This window comes from Piliocolobus tephrosceles, chromosome 14, assembly GCF_002776525.5.
Source record: "Piliocolobus tephrosceles isolate RC106 chromosome 14, ASM277652v3, whole genome shotgun sequence".
Taxonomy (NCBI): Eukaryota; Metazoa; Chordata; class Mammalia; order Primates; family Cercopithecidae; genus Piliocolobus; species Piliocolobus tephrosceles.
Genome location: NC_045447.1, coordinates 96,767,882 through 96,792,708, shown reverse-complemented (window position 1 = coordinate 96,792,708; position 24,827 = coordinate 96,767,882).

The window sequence follows — 24,827 nt, the reverse complement described above, 5'->3', positions numbered from 1 at the left end:
ATCATCCAAAAAATGATAATCTATAGGTTTTTATAGAAAGTAATAGGAAATGAACTTTTTAAGTAGCATCAATGTTAGAAGAGTTATCCCGGAGGCATGAAACATTTTCAAGGTTTTCCTAAGTGCTCCTTGAGACAATGGCACCTTAGTGATTGAGATTTGAACTCCTGTGATCTGCTTAATACTGACAAGGTTAGTCTAAGGGCTTTGAGCTCTCAGACATGAGCAGCATTTCATTACCTTAGATTTCAACAGAACTTTCGAAATGCCAAGGGTTTGCCTACTGTTCCCAAGCTTGGTGAAATATAGCCAGGTCCATCGGGTCAGAGGACCTTACCTTTGAATGCAGCCCACCGTGAATGTGAAATGCTAACTCGTTATAGCCAGAGTATTTGAAATGGCCTTTCTGTTCTTAATTAGTGAATGCTTTCTCTACCACTGACTACCTGGGTCTGACATGATGGAGAATTTGCCTGGTTCACAGGGGGGCCTGGGAGAGCCATTATCAATCACAGTGTGTTAGAAATGAAAGATGGAAGAAAAGATGATTAAAGCCCCAGTGGCTGCCTTCACAAATGAACTTCTGGAGAAAAAGCAGTTTTAGTGTAAACGTGAAGAGTCTTCATACTGGAGCTTGATAAAATTAAAGGCAATGCCAGGTAATATAACCATTGTTGAATCTTTCTTTTATTAAAACTGGGCTAAAACAAGGAGTGGAAATTTGTCAGGTGCAGTAATTACTTTGGTACTTTACTGATGAAAGCTGTCTCAGGCAATGCCCTCCCTCATCTATTTTCCATTTCCTCTGAGTTCTACTTTCAGCTGCTAGAGGAGGATAAATACAAAATGAGGTGAGAGCAACTTCACAGCCTGTCTATTTATAGATTAAATATTTCTAAGGGCAACAGAGGTGGTTTTTTATTCTTATACCTTATCCTGAATTACAACCTTGAGAAAATTTCTAGATTATATGGTCCTTAGGAGAACATAGAAACATACATGTTAGTGACCATAGAAATTGAGGAAAAAAACTCCAAAATCCTGGTGAGAAAACACTGGTTGCTTGTGAAAATAATATAACCTGGATATTGCAGCTGGGGCAGGAAATGGGAGGAGGATACAAGAAATTGGTAAGGAAGGAATGAAAAATCTCTTAGGTCATTGCCACTCAAAGTATGGTCTGTGAAGTAGCATAAGCTTCCCCTGGGAGCTTGTTAGAAATTCAGAATTCCAGGTTCTAGAATCTGCCGTTCAATAAAATCCACAGGTGAGATATAGAAACGCTAGAGTTTAAGAGGCTCTGGTATATGTAAGGCCCTTAAACTAAGTGATACTCAGGGAGTATCCAAAGCCAGGGATGCCCATAAAACCCAGAAGAGATTCACAGTTTCTCAGCAGGCATTTGCAGAGGGCATGGCAGTTAAAGGAATTATACATGTAATGCTGGTGAAGACAGAAGTATGTATTAGGTTAGTGCAAATTGAAAGGAATGGCAAAAACCGCAATAACTTTTGCACCAACCTGTAGCTAGTGCAATAGAAATTCACATGAAATTTTTAGATTTAAGACAACAAAGCTCTCTCTTTTAAGGGTTGAAATTTGTGCAATAATAGAAAGGAGTTAAAATGCTTCGCAATAATAGAAAGGAGTTAAAATGCTTCTCAATAGATACTGGTTATGAAAGAGCTGTCCAAACAATGGTGACATGAATGAGTATCAGACGTTGAACTACTAGAAGTAGGAGAGATAGAATTAGCACCAGGCAAAGAGGACAGACAGGAGTGTCACCCAGGATAAAGATCAGCTTCTAATCACTTTTTGCTAATAGCTCTAACAAAGGCCTAGTGAGGTGAAATTAACAACAAACCCAGACTATGCTTAGCCATGCTAACACTTTGTAATTTACTGAAATTCCTTATCTATTCATGTATGTCCTTAAATTAACTCTTTAATAAACCCTACATAATTCACCCATAAATGGGTTTTGTTTCTTCACAAGCACAGGCTTATTGGCCTGCTCCACTTGTATATGCTGTGAGACTTTTACCATCTGTATCTTAGCCCCCTTTGCTTCAGTTTCTTTAGCTGTAAAATGGGGATAACAGTAGTACCTACCTTACAGGGTTCAAGGATTAAATGAACTAGCATGCATTATTCACTTAAAAGAGTGCATGATACAACGTTAAGGCTTAATAATTACTAGTTATGATTATTACTTATGAAATCCTAAACTAAAAGTATCCATTTAGGTATTTTAAAGAGAGGTAGCTGAACCAGGGCAATTTAACCAGCATTTGAGGTCACTCTGCTGGTACCCAGGGAAGCCAGATCACATCAGGATGTACTATTTTTAGGGATACCTTAACTATGGTTATTAGATAGAATTTAAGTAGTCATAAACGAACTTAAATGTGTTTTCATAGAACCAAGAAATGAACTCTTTGGAAACAGAAAATCCATTACTTATCTTTGCTTCCAGAAATCTCAGCCATTTTCTTGGATCCTTTTTCATTCTCACTCACTTTGAAGGCCAATTCCACATTAGTTGTTCCTGGATAAATAATAATGGCCAAAGCAGAGTGGCTGAATTTCATCCTTTAAAATTTGATTGAGGAATTGAAATTAATTTGCAGTTGTATAATGCATCTTTTTCATGTGACAAGAATGCTAGAATACAATTCACATATGATGAAACTGTAAAAATTTTAGGATCAGCTGGGACTCATTAAGAATGAGAGCTTATTCTTAAAAACAACTTTATCAAAAAGCAGTTTGACCCAATCACTTTGTAGTAGTTTTTAATGTGCATTTTGAGGATTTTCTTTCTCTACCTCCTCTTATTCCTCCTTTTCTTCCTCCTCCTTGATCTCCTCCTTGTCCTTCTCTTCCCACTTTTCCTTTCTTGAGTGGTACTTCTGCAAGGAAACGTCATTAACAAACGCAATTTGTCATAGATGATGACGGTAATCTCCCAAAGCAATGTATTTTAATAACTTTCCTTCAGGAGGCATAATAAATATGCAGAAAAAATAAATTTGATCCGTGCTGTGGACTGGTTATGCGAAAGCTTTTTTTTCTTGTCACGATTCTGCTCTAACATTGTTTTGTCTTAAAGCAAGTCCATTTCCCTTCCCTAGGCCTGAGTATCTTATCTGTGAAATCTAGACTAAAATATAAAATCATATATCCAACCAAACTTAAAATTCTACTCCTCAAAAATTAGGACCCTGCACAAAAGAATTATGAAAAGCATTTCTAGCTAATTAGTTTAATTTCAAGTGGTTTAGAAGAACTGGGGTCAGGAACCATCATGAGACTGCCCTAGGGTAGAAGTGCAAGTCTCTCCTTGAATATAGTACTTTCCTTAGGTGAATGTAATTTCTGAGAGTATTTCCCGTTTTCCTTCAGACTGGGGCCATGTTGGTCAGCCTGTTTGTAATATGGGTTTTGATTTGCAAAGGTGATTTCCTGCATCTGCTCTCTACATCGTTGAAGATGTTGTTGGAAATCTACACAAAATGGGGAGAAAGAGGTCCTTGGATGCTGATGCATTACACTCATAGTTGCTTGGCCCGTGTGGCTCAGGTTTGGCAAGGAGGACATGGCAAAGACTCAGTGGAAATCCTGAACCAGCAGGGATGACTGTAATTGATTTCCTGGGCAGCCCCTTTGCTGCCTTCTAGCCCAGGCACACTTCTCTATCTTTTTTTCTGTTTTCTTTCTGGCTCCATAAATAATCTGCGAAGTGGACAATTGGCAGCCAGAAAATCAATTGGCCTTTATATCTTCTCTAATTAATTTCTCATTGTCAAGCATTCACAAGACATTTGTAGGAAGTAAACGAACTCTTCCGCCTGTTACAATGCTTTTGATATATGACAAAACAAATAAGGATTCAAGGTGGAGCAAATAGCCGAAATTCTGTAACTGAGTAAACTCCATGTGAACTTCCTCTTATCTTAACTTGTATATCCATAGAGGAAAATGTTTTCCTGAATAACAAATTATTAATATAAATAATAATTATTTAGAATTAAATATATTACCTTTTATGTTCTCTATTCTTTTTTATTACATTTTAGTGTTGGATTACAAAAACAAACTGAGAACGTTGTAAATACATAAAAAGTAGGAATGACAAATTAAAAGAAAAATTATAAAGCACATGAACATCCCTAAGGCTTTGAAATTAACGCATATGAGGAGCACAGCAGGTACATATTAGATGCTTAAAATATTTAATAAACTAATAAAATTTTTAATAGAATTCTTATTTATATTTCCATCTACTAGTGGCTTAGGATATAAACTATTTGCCTTACATTTGCCAATGGTGTACAATTCTTTTACATTTCTTTTTAATTTAAAAAGGCATAGATTCTTCTTACACACCTACATGAATGGCTATAATGAAAAAACCCTGAAGATTCCAAGTGCTGATGAAGATGTAGAACAACTGGAACTCTCATCCATTGTTGGTGGATATGCAAAATGGTACAGCAACTCTGGAAAACAGTTTGGCAGTTTTACACAAAGTTAAATAGTCACTTATCATAACACCTTGCAAGCACATTCTTAGGTATTTACCCAAGAGAAATGAAAATATGTGTTCCTACAGAAACCAATGCTGATAGTAGCTCTATTCATAATCACTCAAAATTAGAAACGGCCCAGATGTCCTTCAGCTGGTGAACAGATAAGCAAACTGGTACAGCCATACAATGGAATACTACTCAGTAATAAAAAATAAACAAATGATGAGTTCATGTAACTACTTGGATAAATTTTCAAGTAAAAGGCATTATGCTGAGTGAAAGAAGCCAATCTCAAAAGACTACATACTACATCATCTCCTCAAGAAGTCATGTGTTTGTCAGGGGTTCAGGATGAGGGGAGTGTGTGAGTACAAAGGAGAACAAGAGGGAGTTTTTTGGGCAAAATGAATCAGTCTTGTATCCTGATTACGCTGGTGCTCACATGAATCCATACATGTGTAATAATTCATAGAGTCGTGCATTGAAACAAAGCCAATTTCATGGTATAATACTTTTAAAAACAAAATGAAAAAAAAAAAGGACTCTTATTGAAGGCTATTAAACAATAGGGAAATATAAAAATAAAATGGAAATGCTTCATCCGTCACCTTTCTGGGAAGTCAGACTTGGGTGGATACTCTTTTAGAGCTCTCTGTGTTCTGCTGACAAGCTGAGAGTCACCTGTGAGACACTGACTCAGGAGCAGATGGCCTTGATTTGTGCCCTAGACCTTCCACTTATTTACTGTAGCTCTGTGACCTTGGGTAAATTGCTTAACCTCTCTGTGTCTCAATTTCCTTCTGTTTATAATGGTGCTAATGGCAGTGTTGTAGGCATTTACATAGCAAGCACGGTGTAAGTGCTTGCATTTTTACTACACAAATGTGTATTACATGCACACATCAAGTAGATTTATGTAATTCACACAGCCTTTTTTTTTTTTTTTTTTTTGAGACGGAGTCTCACTCGGTCACCTAGGCTGGAGTACAGTGGCGCGATCTTGGCTTACTGCAACCTCTGCCTCCCGGGTTCAAGTGATTCTCCTGCTTCAGCCTCCCGAGTAGCTGGGACCACAGGTGCGTGCCACCATACTCGGCTAATTTTCTGTATTTTTAGTAGAGACGGGGTTTCACTGTGTTAGCCAGGATGGTCTCGATCTCCTGACCTTGTGATCTGCCCGCCTTGGCCTCCCAGAGTGCTGGGATTACAGGCGTGAGCCACTGCGCCTGGCTATTCACACAGTTTTAATGTTGAGTTTCTCCTTTTGACATTATATTGACATCCCTTCATGCCAGTATATAAAGATTTTCACCACTATGTATTAGAAAGGCTTGACAGTAGTCTAGCATGTCTATAAACTGTAATATATGTCATATTACATATTATGTACAAATTACATGTATTTAATAAATTTAATATTAAAGTGTAATATTATCTACCTTATTTAATGCATAATCTATATACTATATATTTAATAAAGTTCTTATCGAGGGTACCCCTTTTAACTTAAACGAGTTTTTAAAATTTTTGCTTTTGAAATTTTTTCTCCATCAATCCAATCTCAATGTTCCTTCTACCTTCTACATTTTGTTCAAACTTTATGGTTTATAGCTGGTGACTTTTCCCCGCTTCCCATCCTCTTTCTCCTCTTAAAAATCTTTTCCATGAATCCAATAGGCTTTTGGGAGGCAGTAGAGGATAATGTGTGTAGTCAGTTGACTGTCTTGAACCATAAGCTCTCACTGTCTCCTAAGATCATCTCTTGAAAAGGAGTTAGGAGAGATACTCAAGCAGAGGAGTATAGTTGGGGAAGAAAATGACTCAAGCCAGGAAATTTGGGTGGTGATTCTGCATAGCGGTCAGTTAGCTAGGTGACGTAGGGAATTTACTTTGTATTCTCTGGTTCCCGATTTCTTTAGTTATAAAATGGTATGGATAGACAAAGAGGCCTCTAATACTCTACATTGCCCTCTTTATAAGTGAGGAAACTGGGTCTCACAAAAATGAAATGATTTACCAGTGATCAGCCAGTAAGTAAGATGTAGAATTGAGTTTTGAATGCATAAGCTTCAGATTTCACATCCCAGCTACACCAAGCAGACCTGAGCCATCCCACCTGGAAATCCGGAGATCTGAGTATGAAGGGGACAGGAGACACACCCTCACCGAGCACTGTTTCCTACCATAGCAAGGACACACATGGATGTGGGGATATGTGCCTGCACACACCGAGGCTATCCCAGGAGGTCTTTGGGGCCTCCCACCCCTGCACTCCTTCAGCAGAACTGTGTTCTAGAGCCTTACCTGCCCTGGTTCCTCCAAAGTGGGGTGGGGGAACTGCTCTTGACTTGGCCCAGCACCGAGAAGGCAGCCTGGGCAGATGGCGGTGCGGCTGGTTGCACAGTGGTCGGCCTCTCAGCGCTGAAGAGCTTGGCTGTGCTCATTTGAAGTCGCTCTGACAACATTCCTCTCCTGGCAGCCATGTACTCTCTCCTCCAGTCTTGTGCAAGCAAATGGCTTTGCAGCCCTTCCCTCACGTCTCGGTGTAGGTTAGGATACAAGCATTAGGCCTACCTATGCATTTGCAGACATTTCATTTATTTAAGTCACTCCACAAGGCCTGCTCCACATTTCATTGCCTCTTTTCTTTCCATGGATTTCCCTTTCGGATGCATGAACACAGTTTATTCTTTTTTGTCAATATTAGGTTTTTAAAAATAACAAAGAAATCCCCAGTCCTCTGAATGCACAAATAAATAAGCAAACAGAAAATCAAACCAACAACCCATGTATCCAATAAACCCATTAAAAATCCTTCTTCGCGATCCTCATCAACTTCTAATTCAGAGACAAATATGCTTGTTTCTTACATGGTTTAAGAATCACGTATTTGTGTATTACTACATACCTTTAATTTCTTTTGTATACAAGCTTCTGGGATCCTGATTTGTGTCTCTTCATTCTCTCTGTTTCCTGTATTCTGGCCTTGTTCTTCCTGCCCACTTCTCTACTACATGGCTGCGTGTTCCCACGAATCGAAAGCAATTATATAATGTGGCCAATCTCTTTGAGACTCCTGCAGACCCGTTATCAACTCTAGTTGCACCTTAAAATCACTTGGGGATATAGTTTGTCTTTGTTGTATCCTAGATTTACATATATTTAAAGGCATCTCAAATGACTTGTAGGTAAAAGGAAACAAGAAAGGACAGCATTTGTAAATAAGACCAGCTTCCTTTTTTCTGCCTTCCTAACTCAACCTTTTCTTCTTCCAGTAGTTCTCCGAGAGGTAATAGAAGGCTCCAGGTGGGCGTTTGTTGACTTGAGAGTGTCTGATCTGGCAGTGCTTCAACACTCTGTGTGGGAGCGTGGTGGCTCACTCCAGAGCTTACTCACTTTCAGGAGTCACAGGATGAACACAAGGTACAGGTTTTTCACTTGTTTTCCTCTTTAATTTTTTAAACAGCTTTATGGAGGTATAATTGATATATTAAAAAACTGCTTTTGGGAGGCCGAGGTGGGGGGATCACGAGGTCAGGGGTTCGAGACCAGCCTAGCCAACATAGCAAAACCCCATCTCTACTAAAAAATAAAATACAAAAAATTAGCTGGGTGTTGTGGTGGGTCCCTGTAATCCCAGCTACTTGGGAGGCTGAGGAAGGAGAATCGCTTGAACCTGGGAGGTGGAGGTTGCAGTGAGCCAAGATCGTGCCACTGTACTCCAGCCTGGGAGACAGTGCGAGCCTCCATCTCAAAAAACAAAACAAAACAAAACAAAACAAAACAAAACTCCTGCACATATTTAATGTATACAATTTGATGAATGTGGACATATGCATACACTCATGAAACCATTGCCACCATCAAAGTAGCAGATATATTCGTCACTTCCACAAATTTCCTTCTGTCCCTTTGTTCAGTGGTAAGAATATTTGACATGAGATCCACCCTCTTAAACTGCAACATGCACAATTTAGTATTGTTAACTACAGACACTATGTTGTATAGCAGATCTCTAGAACTTACTCATCTTGCATAACTGAAACTTTATACCAATTGAACCACATCTCCCTATTGCTCTTTCATTTTTAATTCTGAAAGCAGTAGAAGAATGATGTAGGATTTTTAGACTCTTCAATAATCAGATAAGAAATGAGAAGGGGAAAGAGAGCTCTAGGTTTGAGAAATTTGCATAGAAAAAAAGATTTGTTTCAGTCATTGTACATTACAGTATTGATGGTGTCACTGTTTGGAGTGTTTTTGGATCTGCTTCTTTTTAAAATACTTAGGGACATCCCGGCTATAAAGACACAAGGTATTTTGCACAGGTTGTGTGTTTAAGCTCATGGGAAGACAGCCATAAAGCACATCTTCCATGTCCACCTTCTGCTGGGTATTGAGAAAACTCTTTTCTCTTTGCCTAAGCACCTGTGTTGAATTTGGTAGCTGTGATGTTTGGACTGATTCAGCAGTAATTAATCTCCAGGCTAATTATGAGCTCTGTTGTCATTTTGCTTGATGTAATTAAACTGCATAGCTGGAGAAAGTTTGGAAACTACAGTTTCCAAGAAAACTCTTCCCTGTAACTTGGCAAGGAGCTTCAAGAGTGACAACATAATCAGCCAATTAAATATAAGCTGGAAGCCTGATGTCCTTCAGGATGAGCTTATGGGAAGAAGACAAATGTGTGTTCACAAGAGGCACCTGCTGTTTTACTGCTGTCTTTTTGGAGAGAGTTTAAAGTATTCTAGAGGTTTTCTCTCATTAATCCTTTTGATAGCGTTATTAAACAGTAAATGGAACAAGCATTTTAGTCCCTTTCCAACAGATGAGATGATTAACATTGTGAAGGTGAGTTGTCAAAGGGCACAGTGACCATGCGTCAGAAGAGATTCCAATGACGCATTTTTTTCTAGAAAATATGATGCTTCTCTGCACAGATTTCTATAATACCCCTCAGCTATATAAGAAGATTATACTAGCATGAAATATGAATATGTCCTTTGGTGAATAAATTCTTTAAGTCTTTTGGGGCCAAAGTTTTATTTCATGTTTTCGTCTAAGGTAAGGAGATATAGACCACATGCCAACTGTAACCTAATGGAGGGAGAATGTGGCTGAATCTCACTGGCGTTTGCCTTGCTCAGCCAAAAACATCTACTGTAACTGCAGTGTTTCTAAATCCATATCTGTGTGTGTGTATGCACTCCCCTACTCATACTCGAGAACTCAGCAGGATGTGGGGTGATACATGGACTCACATAAGTAGAGCTCTTAAATTGTTGTATTTTTCATAGTTACCTTATATATTTGACAATGGCTTTCTATTAGCCATAGTAGGAGAAAAAGTCCTTTTAAAAAGACATCTATTTCAGTAAAACTGTGAAACATACAATATAAAATGCTAAATAATGATAATTTGATTTGATATGTGGGTAGAACCCAAATCATGAAGGTGGCACTTGAATGACTCAAGTTTGAGAAACAGGGGCCTCTATCCATTGTCCCCTACTCCTGTTAAGAGGACTGTCTGCTAATTCCTTTGCTTCAACAGTAATTTATTTTGTGAGAGGCAGGTCAGATAAGAAATCTAACGTGTTATACTCTGAAGTCATCAATATATATGACAGTATCATCACAATAAAGAAAAAATAATGGAAACCATATCCAAACTCTGCCTGGTATCTCCGGATTAATTTTAGTGCCTAATCATTTGACTAATCAAGGCTTAGATCTTATGAGCATGAGATTTAGTGCCTGTGATAACCACAGATTATGATTATGCCCTAAGAGTGTTTATCCTTACTTACCCTGGCATGCCAAGGAAACTAGCCATACTTACATTACTTACATCCTTTTCTTCATAACTATAGACAACACTATAAATGGCCAGATTCAGGTTTTTCGTATTGACTTTGGCTGAGAAAATAAGAGAGACTCTAAAGGAAAATATCTTAATCCACACTTCTTGAATGACTGATACACATAAGGATATAGATAAATCTTTTTTGGGGGGTGGGGGGTGCGGGGAGGAGTCTCACTTTGTCGCCCAGGCTGGAGTGCAGTGGCACAATCTTGGCTCACTGCAACCTCTGCCTCCTGGGTTCAAGCAATTCTCCTGCCTCAGCGTCCCAAGTAGCTGGGATTGCAGGCACCTGTCACCACACCCGGCAAATTTTGTATTTTTAGTAGAGATGGGGTTTCACCGTGTTGGCCAGGCTGGTCTTGAACTGTTGACCTCAAGCGAATCCGAAACACCTTGGCCTCCCAAAGTGCTGGGATTACAGGTGTGAGCCACTGTGCCTGGCCGGCGCCTGGCCGACATAGATGAATCTTAAAGTGAAAGATGCCAAACTCAAAATGTTACACACTCTCTAATTATGTTTATATGACTTTCTAGACAAAACTATCGGGACAGAAAACATAGTCGTGGTTGCCAGGGGCCAGTGGTTGACTTTGAAGGAGACTGGGAAACTTTTCAGTAGATGAAACCATTCTTAATCTTGATCTTGGTGGTTGCTGTATGACTGTATCTAATTGTGAAAACTTCTAGGACTAGAAGGGTGAATTTTACTGGCTATAAATTATACCTCAATAAACCTGACTGGAAAAGAAATATGTTTCAGTGTTTCATAAGACAAATTACAAGTGCAGTGTGAAGTAACAGTCAAACTCAAACAAAAGGCCAGCCAATACCTGCAACTCGTTCCTCAAGGGACGAGAAAGTCAGATTCAACCTTTGAATTGATTTACATTGATGGGCATCCTCTTAATCTGTATGACTAGGTTAGAAATGTCCAGTGTATGCTTTTATACAAACTGTTCCCATTCAATCTTTTTGTGTTTGTTCACGATGACATTCATTTCAGTGCTATTGCTTCTCATAGTGGGAAACATGTTTAGGTTCTGGCAATGTTATGGCAAAAAGTAGTTTCCCTAGTTTCCTACCAGATATAGTAACTCAGCTGAAAATGATTGGTCTGGTGCAACTTTTTAAGAGAGAAAACACCATCTTTGCTTTTGGTACAATTAGAAAATTCCTAAGAGTCAAAATTAGGAAAGCATAACCTTTTTGAGAAAACATTCAGAATTATTTGGGAATGGCCAGCTTATTTAATTGTGTGATCAGGAGCAAATAGAGATTCGTTTCCATGTAAAAGTAGACTTCTGCCAGGAGTTGGGCAAGTGATGTGAATTGTGAGATGCCAAGATAGACATGTGGGGACAGCTGCCTGTGATGCTGTGGTGCATCTTCCTGGAGGCTTGTCACTCCCTGGCTTCTTGAAACGTATGCTTGTCCTCTGGTTTGGTGAAGTAAGAACCACTCAAAGCTTTCAATGAGTTGATTGAAATTGCTTAAATAAATAAGATCATGTAAATTATGGCACTTAAGGAAAACCATATTGGCACATTTTTATAGGTTCCTATACCTTGAAAAGATAATGTATCAAGGTATAATGTATGATATTTAAGCATGTTTTCCTAGACATTGTTTTCAAAGCACTAATTTATTTTCATTTGAAGGATGAGTATATTGTTGGCAATAAAGATCATTCCGTAGTTCAAATAAAAGGTGCCTTTTTCCTGTGGCTTTTCAGGGAAGTTTTAAAAACTGTAATACAAGGATTTCTGATTGATACATGTTATTAGTCTAGTTTTCATAAGTGCAAGTGTTATGATTCAAGTGCTGATTTCTACAATTTCTATTTTATTTTATTTATTTTCCTTTCTTATTTTCTGATGATTACAAATGGTTAACCATGTTCACCTTCTGATATCTATGACACCATTTTAAAGAATGCAGACCTTACCAGAGCAAGCTCCTGGTATTGTTTACTGATCACTGACTCAGCTAATTCTTCACAAACCTTGCAAGCAATCCAGAGCAGCTCATTTTTGTTTACTTATTTCAACAAAAGATAAGTTGGTCCCATCTGCTCCACTGGTGGGCACATGAATTAGACGGGCCAGTCATTGCATCCCATTCTTCCTCTGGCTCCAGTGACTCATGTTCCAGTGGACCGGATATAGTAAATCAGTTGATCACACAACCTATGACAGGCCATTAAGAATAAATTCATGATGTTTTGCTAACATTACGGAGAAGACAAGCTCCTTATCTGCTGGTGTTACTAACCGAGTGCAATGTTTCTGGGGCCACCTTTAATCATACTGTAAGAAAGTCTTTGGAGAATACAGAGAAAACCAGAGACAGGGGATGGGGAGAGAAATTCTTCTGTCTTCCTTAGAGAACCTGATTCAACTTGCCTGAAGCTGATATCAGGCTACTCCTAGCCTTAAGAATATACAAGACAATATTTTTTAACCTAATGGAAGTTGAATTTCTGCCCCTTACTAAAAAAGACGACTGACTAAAACACTCATTGCATGCACTCATTGCATGCAAAGATTCTGGATAATAGATAAATTTCTGGTGTCCAAGAGTTTACAATGAAAAGCAGAAAGTATAAAAGATAATAATATCCAGTTAGGATTACTCTTCACAATGTACTGTTTTTCTCTCTATCCCAGAATTTACTACTTTATGTCAGGATTATTTGCATATATCTTTTTCTTTTGTGACAGATTACAGAGAAGAGAGCCTGGTTATCTATTCAGTTCCTTGTTCTTAAATCTCTAGTACAAGTGCTTTGCATGTGGAAATGTTCAGGAAGTTTTTATGGAACTTTACATGAAAAGACAATATTACTCAGGGACTGATGGTATTGAATGAGTGGTTTAGAGCATGAGGTCCTATCATTTTGGGGTTAAATGGCATTTTTTTGTCCCCTAGTCAAGGTCTTCACTCAAATTGCTGCCACTAGATGATTTGTGCTTTGTTTTGTTCTATAGAGCAAGGCAGTATTTCTGGGGTCAGTACTAGACAGAGGCAGCTTTGTACTAGGATGGGAGAAGGAAAATTGGAAGACGAAGGCTCCAGGAGTTTACATTTTTGCAAAGAATATGCTTTATTATCCAAATAATGTCAAATTAACCTGTTCTTTTACCAAACTCCCACTTATGAATCATCAAATTCTAAGTTTAATAAGGAAAAGAACATGGAGAAAAAGATAGCTCCCACAAATCAAAAATATGTGCAATAACAATCATATCTTGATTGTAATCATTGTTTTGACCTTCTTTAGCTCAATTACTCCTAGCTAGTTTTACCTAGTTGCATTGTGAAAACATTTTCATAGTTAATTAAAATTAAATATACTGAAAAGTTCTGATTCTTTCTTCACTCGCAGGAGATATGAGTCTTTGTTCTTCCTAGAACAAACTAAAGTGAACTTCTTTCCTGTCTGCTATTCCTCTGTCTTTCCGAAGTGGAAGCAGCTGAAGCTCCTTTCTCCAAAGTGTATAACTAGATATTTGCACTGAATATTTCTTTCTTTTAACTTTTAATTAATACAGGCATGAGTGGGAAGGTCTGCCTCTTACAGGAATGTATATTTGAGGACAAAAAAAATGCTTTTATTACAAAAGGTAAGACTCAGAGAAGGAACCGAAAATGCCCAGGTGATATTCAAAATCTATATGCTCTCTATCTTAGATTATGCCATTCTGTGGCATATGAAATAATGATAGCTTATGTTTAATAATCCTTTCTATGATTTCATTAGATAAATAAGATTGTATGCTTTTCGTAAGAAGAGGACAGCTGGAATCAGACAGACCCAAATGAGAATTCCTGCATCATCATTTGCTAGAGCTGTTAGTGTAGACAAGCCACTTACTCTGTTTCAGCTCCAGCTTACTTGTCTGTTCCCCATGGGACTGCTGTGAAGACTAAATGTTCTAATGACTAGGAAGCAAAAGCACAGTGGTGGTGGTGGCGGTGGTTAAAAATTAGCAGGAGTGGCCGGGTGCGGTAGGTCACGCCTGTAATCCCGGCACTTTGGGAGGCTGAGGCGGGTGGGTCACCTGAGGTCAGGAATTTGAGACCAGCCTGGCCAACACGGTGAAACCCCATCTCTACTAAAGATACAAAACTAGCCAGACATGGTGGCACATGCCTGTAATCCCAGCTACTTGGAAGGCTGAGGCAGGAGAATCGCTTGAACTTGGGAGGTGGAGGTTGCAGTGAGCGAGATGGCGCCACTGCACTCCAGCCTGGGCAACAGAGGGAGACTCCATCTCAACAACAACAATAACAACAACAACAACGACCAAAAAAAGAAAAATTAGCAGGACTGGTCTCTATTTCCTTCCTAGGAAACATGATGTGAGGATAATTCTGTTGTTTTCCAGGGTTGATTGGGCAACGTGGCTGGCTAGGTCCCCTTCCTCCTCCACACTCCAGGTGTGCCCCTCCAAGGATGCATACGTGGTTGAACAGGGTATCCTCTCAGGATGGACAAAAACTGTTCCTCAGTTTAAGGCACATTTCCAGGGAACATGGGAATGAAAAATGGTATGAAAGAACCAGCCAATAATGCTGTCAAATTGTGAGAATAAAACTAATGTTGATTTTCATGTAGCTGATTTTTTTTTTTTTTTTGGAAAAGGAATTAAATTTAAACAAAACCAGCTTTGATCAAAGAAGCTGACCCATTTTTCTTTTTTTACAAGAAATAAGGATGTTACTAAGAATTTAACAGTTTATTGCTAGAGTAATAATAAACAGTTTATTGCTAGAATTCCCCCACCATGAGTGGAGGAATTTTTGCCTCTTGTTCTTTGTTAAATCCCAGCTCCCAAGACAGTGCCTGTCATATAAGAGCGACTGAATAAATAATTATTGAGTGAATAAATGCACTATTGCTAAAAGAAAAACAGGTGGACATGGACTGAATTTTCAGCATGACAAATGTGGCCATGCAAAATAAATTAGATAGAAGCAACATGATTAACCCAGGAAACTTAAATTCCTCTTCTCTGAAAATCTCTAAGAGTAGTCTTCATGCTTCTGTTTCCAAGATTGTGTCAGTCTAACCTTTGAAGAGAAGAGGATGGCCCAAATACATTCTGAGGTTTGAAGGTTCTAGAACTCTCATGGAAAGCTTCATATTTGTTTGTAAGAGTTTTCCTCATCTTAGGACTGGGCAAGTTTTTCAAGGCTGCAGGGATATTTATCCATGGTTAATCTTCTACCCCAATCATGCTTTAAGACACATTTTCTTTCTACAGATCCATATTGCTTCTTACGCTATTTCATTGGAAGCTATCTGTTATCTGCATGTGCCGATGATAATGACCAGAGTGATATTTATTCATGGATCACCTTTCCTTCACAGAGAGCAGGAATCAGTTCCAGTATCTGGGCCATAAGTAAATATGAATAGCTGAATAACATTGTTGCTTTCTGTCTGCAGGCAACAGAGAAAGGAGTCTTGCTCATGGTTTCACAGATAATAGTGATTTTCTGTGTCCCAGACCATCTTCAGTCCAGGATATCATAATATATGCCTCATGGTTCTATTTTCCTTTCGAAAATAGTGCAGTAGATCAAAGTATTTCTTTTCTTTCTAAGAATAACTCTTCATTCATTCAAACTCCTTCTCTGAAACATGTATTTCTACTAAAAGATTTCCTGGAAATTTTGTGTAGAAAGCAGTGCTCACTTTATAATTGGTTTGAAATCAAGTAGTATTTTAAGAAATAATTTTCTTATTATCATGCTGGGGTACTGATAATTTTTTAAGGAAAAGGTAACTAATTTGATAATTAAGTACTCTATATTTCTATACCAAACATCTAAAAATGAACAGGTTTCATGCAACATTTAGAATGAGATTTTTTTTTTTTTTTTTTGACTCTTACCAGAAATAAACTGCAGTCCAAAAGCCTCTATCATAGCCATAATACATCCCAGGAAGGCACAGTTGGAAGACAAGTTTGAAACAATGAAACTCACAGATAGAAAGACACTCAATACAGATTTAAATTTCACACATCATCAAAAATGCCCTATGATGATGTTGATGAAACCGAAAAACTCCGTTTGCTAAGATCAATTTTGTTACATTACCTATGTAAGTAAAAGACAATGCAGATGGTGAAATTAAGGTGACTAAAATAGCAAGAGACATCCAATACCCTCTGGTTCACTTTGAAGGTATTATTTATGAAGGTACTCTAGTATCATATATAATGCTAATGACAATATTTCTAGAAATATATTTGTGCTCTATGGATTCATGGATGATAATGCCTGGAGCATTCCAACAGAGGTAGTTGCATGAATTAATGGAGCACATCTGGGCATGAGTCCAGTAAAAATGTTAGCTGAATGCTTCCTTGGGGGGAAAAAGATACTGAGAGGTAGACAGCTACAAGCAACTGATGCTGGTTAAACAGAACATCCTCCTTACTCTTTTTCCACTCACTTCCGAACTAGGTCAGCTATATGCCTTTGAGAGAGGAGGAAGGCTTCAAGGAGTAAGTTTACTTTAATGCAGTCACTTTTCAAGTAATTTACTTCTTTTTGGATAGATCGACATTGCATATGAATACCCAGGCTTACTAGCAAGTCCTTAATAATGAAGTCTCCACATTTAATGCTGATATCTCAGATTTATGCTGCACACTTCTTAGAAGATCAAAGTACAATACTTAATTCTCAATTTCTATGGAACTATATATGTGAATACATTTATTTTGTGTTGAGAACAGTGGAAAGAAATAGAATGACATTAACCAGGCCTTATGGGAAGAGTTCCCTTCTTTCCAGCTCACACTTTTCCATGAGGACATAAGGAAATAAAAACCCTAGGCTCGTAAGAACCTCTATGCCCCACTTGCCAATCAGGAATAGAAGGCCATGGGAGGGACTTTAATTGATTTGTAACGGGAATAGCAGAAAGAACAATGTGGTGTGTGGTAGTTCACCCAGGTGCACTGGCACTTGATCTTTATTCTCCAACTACAGTCATGTAGTGATTTTATCATTGCAAAAATGAAAGAAAAAAAGACCTCTCCTCCATATATCACAATTATTTTCTGAGGCTCCCCTGGAATACTGTGTGTAGAAATGTTTTGATGATTGTAAAGAAAGATGCAATTGTGAAGTGCTCTCTCATTATCCTCTCTAATGGAAAGCTCCCTGAGGGTTTATACCTTTCATAAAGCTCTTCCAGCTGCCTACTTTATTTCCCAAACACTCCTCCTTTGGCTCTTCCTTCCTTTCGTTCTAATTACATCCATGAGGAAGCCTCCATTAGGAATTAATGAGCATTAGTACCTTAATTTACCATCTGCTCCCCCATGCCCCCCTTAACAAATGAAGGTGTGTCTCAGCTTCAAGACCTTATGTTGGTTGTAGCCAGGCAGATGGGAGCGATTCAGATGAGAAAGACTCTTTTTCGAGGGTACCAAGGTCATATGTGGATTCAGCGCTGCTTTTGGAAGCCAGATGGTAACTAGAAGGTGAGAGGCTCTCGGTTTAGAGCCCCTGCTATAGAATATACTGGACCCACTGGTATTTGTTTATTCAAGCAGGCATTTATGAATTCAACTGCATTCCTTGTGTGTCTGGTATGTGACAACCCATACGCTCGACAGTAGAGATATAAGTTTGAATAAAACAGAGCTCTTTTCTTGAATTGCTCACAGCCTGGTGGAAGAGACAAGTACATGTACTCAGGTAATTGTAATGCAATGTTTGATATGCTGTATAATAGTGATATTGCACTGAGTCTAGCTTTGGATGTGTGGAACTGAGCTACTCTCAAAATTTGGGCCTTTCAGAGAAAGTACTGTTCTCTAAGCTTCCTCCACGTCTATTAGCAAAGGGGAGCTGGTTTGTGGACCACTAGCCAACTGATAACCCCAATTCCATATCTCTCTTGTCTTTTCTGCCTATATATGCTATGTTAAGTGTACATTTCACCTCAGATGGAACTGCAGCATCAGAAGTATTTATATGTACAGAGAGAGTAAAATAATCTCCTTATAGCTATTCCTAATAACTATGTGTCCTTTACTGTTTAATGAAGAGGGTGGTGAATTAGAATTCTAATAGAAAGCAGATGGCACTCAAAACTATTTACAAAGGTCTGAGCATAACCTCCACACAAGGGATTGTATAGGAATCTGGGGATAGTAGCAGCTGAGCTGATACAACTTCTGAGTCTGAAGGAAAACAGAGAACAATCAATTTCTGAAACCTTGAAGAAGAATGTCTTATAAAATTGACCTCCTTGAGAGGTACAGTGGCTTTCTAGTGAGGGACATGGCAGGCCCACATTCAGGCTGACTCACAGAGAGAGAACCAGAAAACAAATGCCATGACCCCACTCTCCTCTTTTCTCCTTCAAATCTCCTCTCTGGTCCTCTCTATTGTCCAGACCATGGTAGACGGCATCCATGCAGGTCACCAGAGGGATGGACAGTGGACCTGGAGAGAGAAACAGGATAACCATCAATGAGAAATCACAAAAACTCACCAATCAAGCAAGTAATTATGCTGAACCCCCTTGGGCACTCTAATCGGATGTCCTGGGTCCTCCCAATTCTTAGTCCTTTAATATCTGTTTTTCTCCTTCTCTTATTCAGACCTTGTGTTTAGTTTCATTTAGTTTCTCAATTCATACAAAACCACATCCAGGCCATCACCAATAATTCTATACGACAAATCCTCCTTCTAACAATCCTACAATATCACCCCTTACCCCAAAATCTGTCTTCAGTTGAATCTCTCCAACTGCAGGTTCTCACGCCGCCCCAATCCTGCTCGAAGCAGCCCTGAGAAACATTGCCCATTATCTCTCCATATCACCCCCAAATTTTTCACCACTACAACACTTCACCACTATTTTGTTTTGCTTTCCTTATTAACATAAGAAGAGAGGGATGTCAGGCCTCTGAGCCCAAGCTAAGCCATCATATCCCCTGTGACCTGCACATATACGTCCAGATGGCCTGAAGCAACTGAAGATCCACAAAATAAGTGAAAATAGCCTTAACTGATGACATTCCACCATTGTGATTTGTTTCTGCCCCACCCTAACTGATCAATATACTTTGTAATCTCCCCCACTCTTGACTCTCCAGCTGTAACATGAAGGTGTGGGGGTACAGATTTGTCTGCTCCAAACATGTTTTATATATATGCATATATAAAGTGCCTACCTATTTATGTATACATAAATATATATGCATGCGTGTATGTTTTTTGAAAGTAATAGCACACAAGTTTTGTATAACTACTTTCTTACTTGAGATGCTTGCAGAGACATTTGAACCAAACATTGTAGTTTATCAAAAGCTTAGCTATATTTTCCTTTAAAAGAAAAAAACTTTCTTTTTTTGAGATGGTGTTTTACTCTTGTCGCCCAGCCTGGAGTGTAATGGCAGAATCTCCGCTCACTGCAACCTCTGCCTCCTGGGTTCAAGCGATTCTCCTGCCTCAGCCTCCTGAGTAGCTGGGATTACAGGCACCTGCAACCACGCTGGGCTAATTTATTATGGTAAGTTTCAAACACATACCAAAGCGAGAGAATGGTATAATAACCCCCTAAATGTCCATTATCTTGATTCAGCACTTGTCAATTCATGATCAGTTGTGTTTCCTTCATACCTCCATTCAATCTCTCCACTCTTATCACTTTGAAATACATCCCAAACACCATAGCCTCTTACATTTGGCTTTTGTTAGTTGAAAGGCATGTTAAAATAATTTTATAATGAACCACTTCTCTCAATCACAAATTAAGGATAGATGTACAAAAGCTAAATCATTGGCAGTATTTAATATTTTTAAAAAAAACTCAGTCCTATTTGGCTATATTTAAAAATGACAAATAAATGATTGCAGGGCTGGGCACGGTGGCTCATGCCTGTAATCCCAGCACTTTGGGAGGCCAAGGTGGGCAGATCACAAGGTCAGGAGATTGAGACCACACTGGCTAACACTGTGAAACACCATCTCTACTAAAAATACAAAAAAATTAGCCGGGCATGGTGGTGGGTGCCTGTAGTCCCAGCTACTCTGGAGGCTGAGGCAGGAGAATGGTGTGAACCCGGGAGGCGGAGCTTATAGTGAGCCGAGATCACGCCACTGCGCTCCAGCCTGGGTGACAGAGCGGGACTCTGTCTCAAAAAAAAAAAAAAAAAAAAAAAAAAAAAATGGAATGATTGCAAAATACAATCAACTGACACTATGTAACTATTTATTTTGTTATAGTTTAAAAATACTGGCTTGTAGTTTTATTTACCTCTGTTTTTCTCTTCTTTCCTTTTTTAGTTAAATAAAACTAAAGAAACTTTCATTTGGGAATTTAATTACCTGACCCTTCCCAAGAAAACACACCGGGAAGCTCTTATGGGGCACCATTTAATGCAAAGAACATTGTTTCCCTCTGATGTGTAATGTCACGCCTTCTATATAGCATATTTCAGTACAGGAGTGGGTCTGTTTTGGGCGTCCCTTTTTATTCTGTTGGTTTACTATTTTTTTAATCAGTGTGCTAATATCGCACTGTCTGAATTAGTGTAACATTATAACAGTTTTTGATATTTGGTGCTTGAAGTTTTCAAAAGTATCCTGGCCTTTCTTAGCTTGCTCTTCCATATCCATTTTAGATTCAGTTTGTCAAATTCAGTAGGGGGGAAAACAAAACCTCTGAAATCCTGTTGGTGTACAGCAGTTGCTTTCTAAAAGGAGCTGAAATGCAAGACATATTTCTTGAGAACTTTGAAAGTTTTCTGGAAGTTTCTAACCTGAAGACTGCATGAGACTGAAGCTTGAGACAAACAGGAATGAAATATTATTTTCTCTTTATTTCTACATTCATTTTTTTCTTTAAAGACAAAGTCTTGTCTGTCACCCAGGCTGGAGTGCAATGGCATAATCTCGGCTCACTGCAACATCCACCTCCTGGATTCAAGTGATTCTCCTGCCTCAGCCTCCCGGGTAACTGGGACTACATACATGCACCACCCTGCTGGACTAATGTTTGTATTTATAGTAGAGACAGGGTTTCACCATGTTGGCCAGGCTGGTCTCAAAATCCTGATCTCTGGTGATCCACCCGCCTTGGCCTCCCAAAGTCCTAGGATTACAGGCGTGAGCCATCTTGCCCGACTTTACATACATTTTTAAGCAACACTTAGCCTGATGAAAAAATAATATATCTTTCTAATGTGTATGTGGAGCATAGAACTTACAGCTGTTTAGTGTAGCTGTCTACTCACTTTGACATCTTTCTGTGTTACAAGGGCTGCCACAGTGACGAAAAAGACAAGGTTGAGAAGAAACATAAAATGATTGACAGAACATCTCAGCCAGTTATCTAGAAAAATGTTCACCATGGACTCCAGGGGCAATGCACTGATGAGCCAGATTCATTGGTTGATGATTCAAATATATCATTGGTGAGGATCACGGCTGCAACATAACTGAATCACCACTAACTTCAAAATAGAGGATCTGAATGCTTAGGGATTGTATAACTTACTGCTGTGTAACAAATTATTGCAGACACAGTGGCATACAATAACCCAGGTTGTTGTTATCGCACAGGTTCCACGGTTCAGGAGTCCAGGAATGGCTCAACCGGGTCCCCTACTCAGGGTCTCACCAGGCTTCAATAAACAAGTCACCAGATAGCATTTTCATCAGGATACTGGGCTAGGGAAGAATCTGCTTCCAAATTTGTTCAGGTTGTTGGCAGATTCATTTCTTTGCCTCTGCATGACCAAGGGCCCCAGCTTTCTGCTGGCTGTCAGTCGGAGGCCACCTCAACTCCTCACCAGGTGGCCTCTTCCACATGGCTGCTCTTCCTCCAGTCAGCCAGGAGAATCTCTGACCATACAGGGCTCAGTCCTTCTTTTCAGAGCTCTCACTTGACTAAGCCAGGGCCATCCAGGATGATCTCCATTTTGATTTACTCAAAATCAACTGCTCTGGGATTTACACCTGCAAAACCCGTTCACCTTTGCCATGCTTGATTGTTTAGAAAAAGTCACAGGTCCTATCACACCGAAAGGGAGGGGAGGATTATACAGGCTGTGAACCAGCGGGGCAAGAATCACTGGGCCACCCTAGAGTTTATTTGCCACAGGGCAAAAAGAAAATGGAAGAATAATTATCATTTGTGGTTACAATTCCAGCCACCTGTTTCTTTCCAAAGTAAGGGACATTTCTGGGATGAAACTTGCCCAGGCAGAGGTGTTCAAGGGCAATGTATCTCCAGCCCCATTTGACTTCCTTGTGTTTGTGAGAAGTGAAATGCCACCCTTTAAGGAGCAGCCTCACTGAGCTGTTCAGGAAGGCTGTGTCACAGAGGTTGGGGAGATTGCAATGGGTTTTGTCCTCTTTAGAGGAGCCGATATGGGGCCCGTGGCTTCTACAGGCAGGCAGCAAAGGTCTTCTTGCCATCAGCAGCCAACGATAGAGTTAAGCTCTGACTTTTGTCCCCAAGCCAGGAGTTTTTGATTAGATGCTTAATTGTGATTGGAAGCTTATGTTTAGGGTATAGGCTTAGTGACCTGAAACACTCAGGAACACATTAGTAGCTACTCTTAAGCCTGCTCTCTGAGACGTGAATAAAAGGAATTGCAGGGTGTATTCTTGGCACAAATGCTGAGCAAACAATCACCTTCCTGGCGATGCTACAATTCACTGGTACAGGTGATTTTGTTGGCGGCATTTCTGTTGTACATCTCCCTTCACCTTTCTGGCCGCAACCTGTGAAAAATGTTCATCACAGTGGGGATCAGTGCCTAATGGCAAGAGAAAAAGCAATTAGCATTTCCTAACAGCTAACCAAACACAAAAGCTTCCCCAAGCCTTGGATGGAACACCTTTGACCATTCATTGCTCCTCGGCTGTAAAGCCAAGCACCTTACAATTTGTGCTTAATTACACAGGAAAAGAGAAATCTGTTTCTCCGGGAGAGCCTCTGAGAACCTGTTGGGGAAAGCTTTCAGTTTTAATTACAGACGAAATACTGGCTGAGGCAACGTCGAAAAGGAATTACCTTTGCCTTTTTCTTCTGATTTTGCAAAACAGCTGGCCAAACAGAGAACCACGGCTCTGTTTAGGCAACCTGTGCAGGGTGGCTGCAAGGCCGTGCTGGGGTTCATTTTGCAAATCAGCTGGAAAGATTTCTTTGGGGCTTAAGGAAGCTAATTTAAACATTGCCTGTGTACAGAAACTTTAATCCCTCTTAATATGTCAGCTGTGTCATCAGACAAGCAGACCTCCTGTGCTGGTGTACTTGAGAAGAAAACCAATACCGTCTTCATTATTCAAACCATCAGCCCATAGACAAAGGGAGAAACAAGAAACAAATCATCCTGGTGACACCCAGATCTTTCCTATTTCATGTTGACAGGGTTTTGTTTCAATGCTGCGCTCTTCCTCTCCCCCTTCCAGCAGCTCTTGCCTCCTGTTACTCTTTATGGTAATTGAAGCTGGGCCCCAAAGCCCTCAGAGGCTTGTATCTTCTTCTCACATGACTGACGCTTCAGTGATAAACTTGAACTTAAAGTTACTGAGGCGGAACTGAGGGTTCATTTGATAGCTAGTGGTTTTCAGCAGCTCCGCGGGGCCTCGGAAACACAGCGTGAGGTAGATTGTTAATGTCCTGTGAGGGAAAACAATAACACATTTCATTAATGCGCTCATGTGTGAAGCATCCATTAGTGCACTGGAGGTATTAATGACGTTATGCTTTAAACTGACATGCGGGGCATGACAGGAATTGCAAGGTCGGATGGGAACACATGACAGGATGAACAAATATTTGAATGGCTTCATTTGCCTGTGGGTCAAATGGTGAGTACAAGGAATGGAGGGGGTGGAGTTGGGAAGGAATACTTTTGTTTTAACATAGACCAGTGGCAGCAAAATGAAGCAGAATAAAACATACATGTATGCACATGTGCCTCCCTGCGCAGAAGCAGAAGGGTGGGGGAAATGTGCATGAGAACTAGCAGGACTAGCTGAAAGCTGCAGGTCATGTGACGATTTGACTGTGGGAAGGGGCCGCACAGACTCTTGGCTGTTGGGAGACTTTCCTCAGGCAAAACCTTCCTCAGAGAATCTCATCATCAAACCAGGATAGAGACTGGGGGGTGCACTCTCTGCCCAGCCTGAAAATGAGGGATGTGAAATTTGCAAACATAAATGTTGGCCAGTAGGGTCATTGGATCTTTCATCTAGCCCCTGGCAGCCTAAGACAGTTACCCTGCATTACTGGGAGAAAAACATGAAGACTCAGACTTGACACTGAGCTCTAGTAGCAGGCAGTTTGTTGCAAATTTAACAACTATGCAGAACGTGGTCAGTGTCGGAATGGGGGTTAGCGTGAAGTGTCTTGGGAAACAGATGAAAGTGACTAG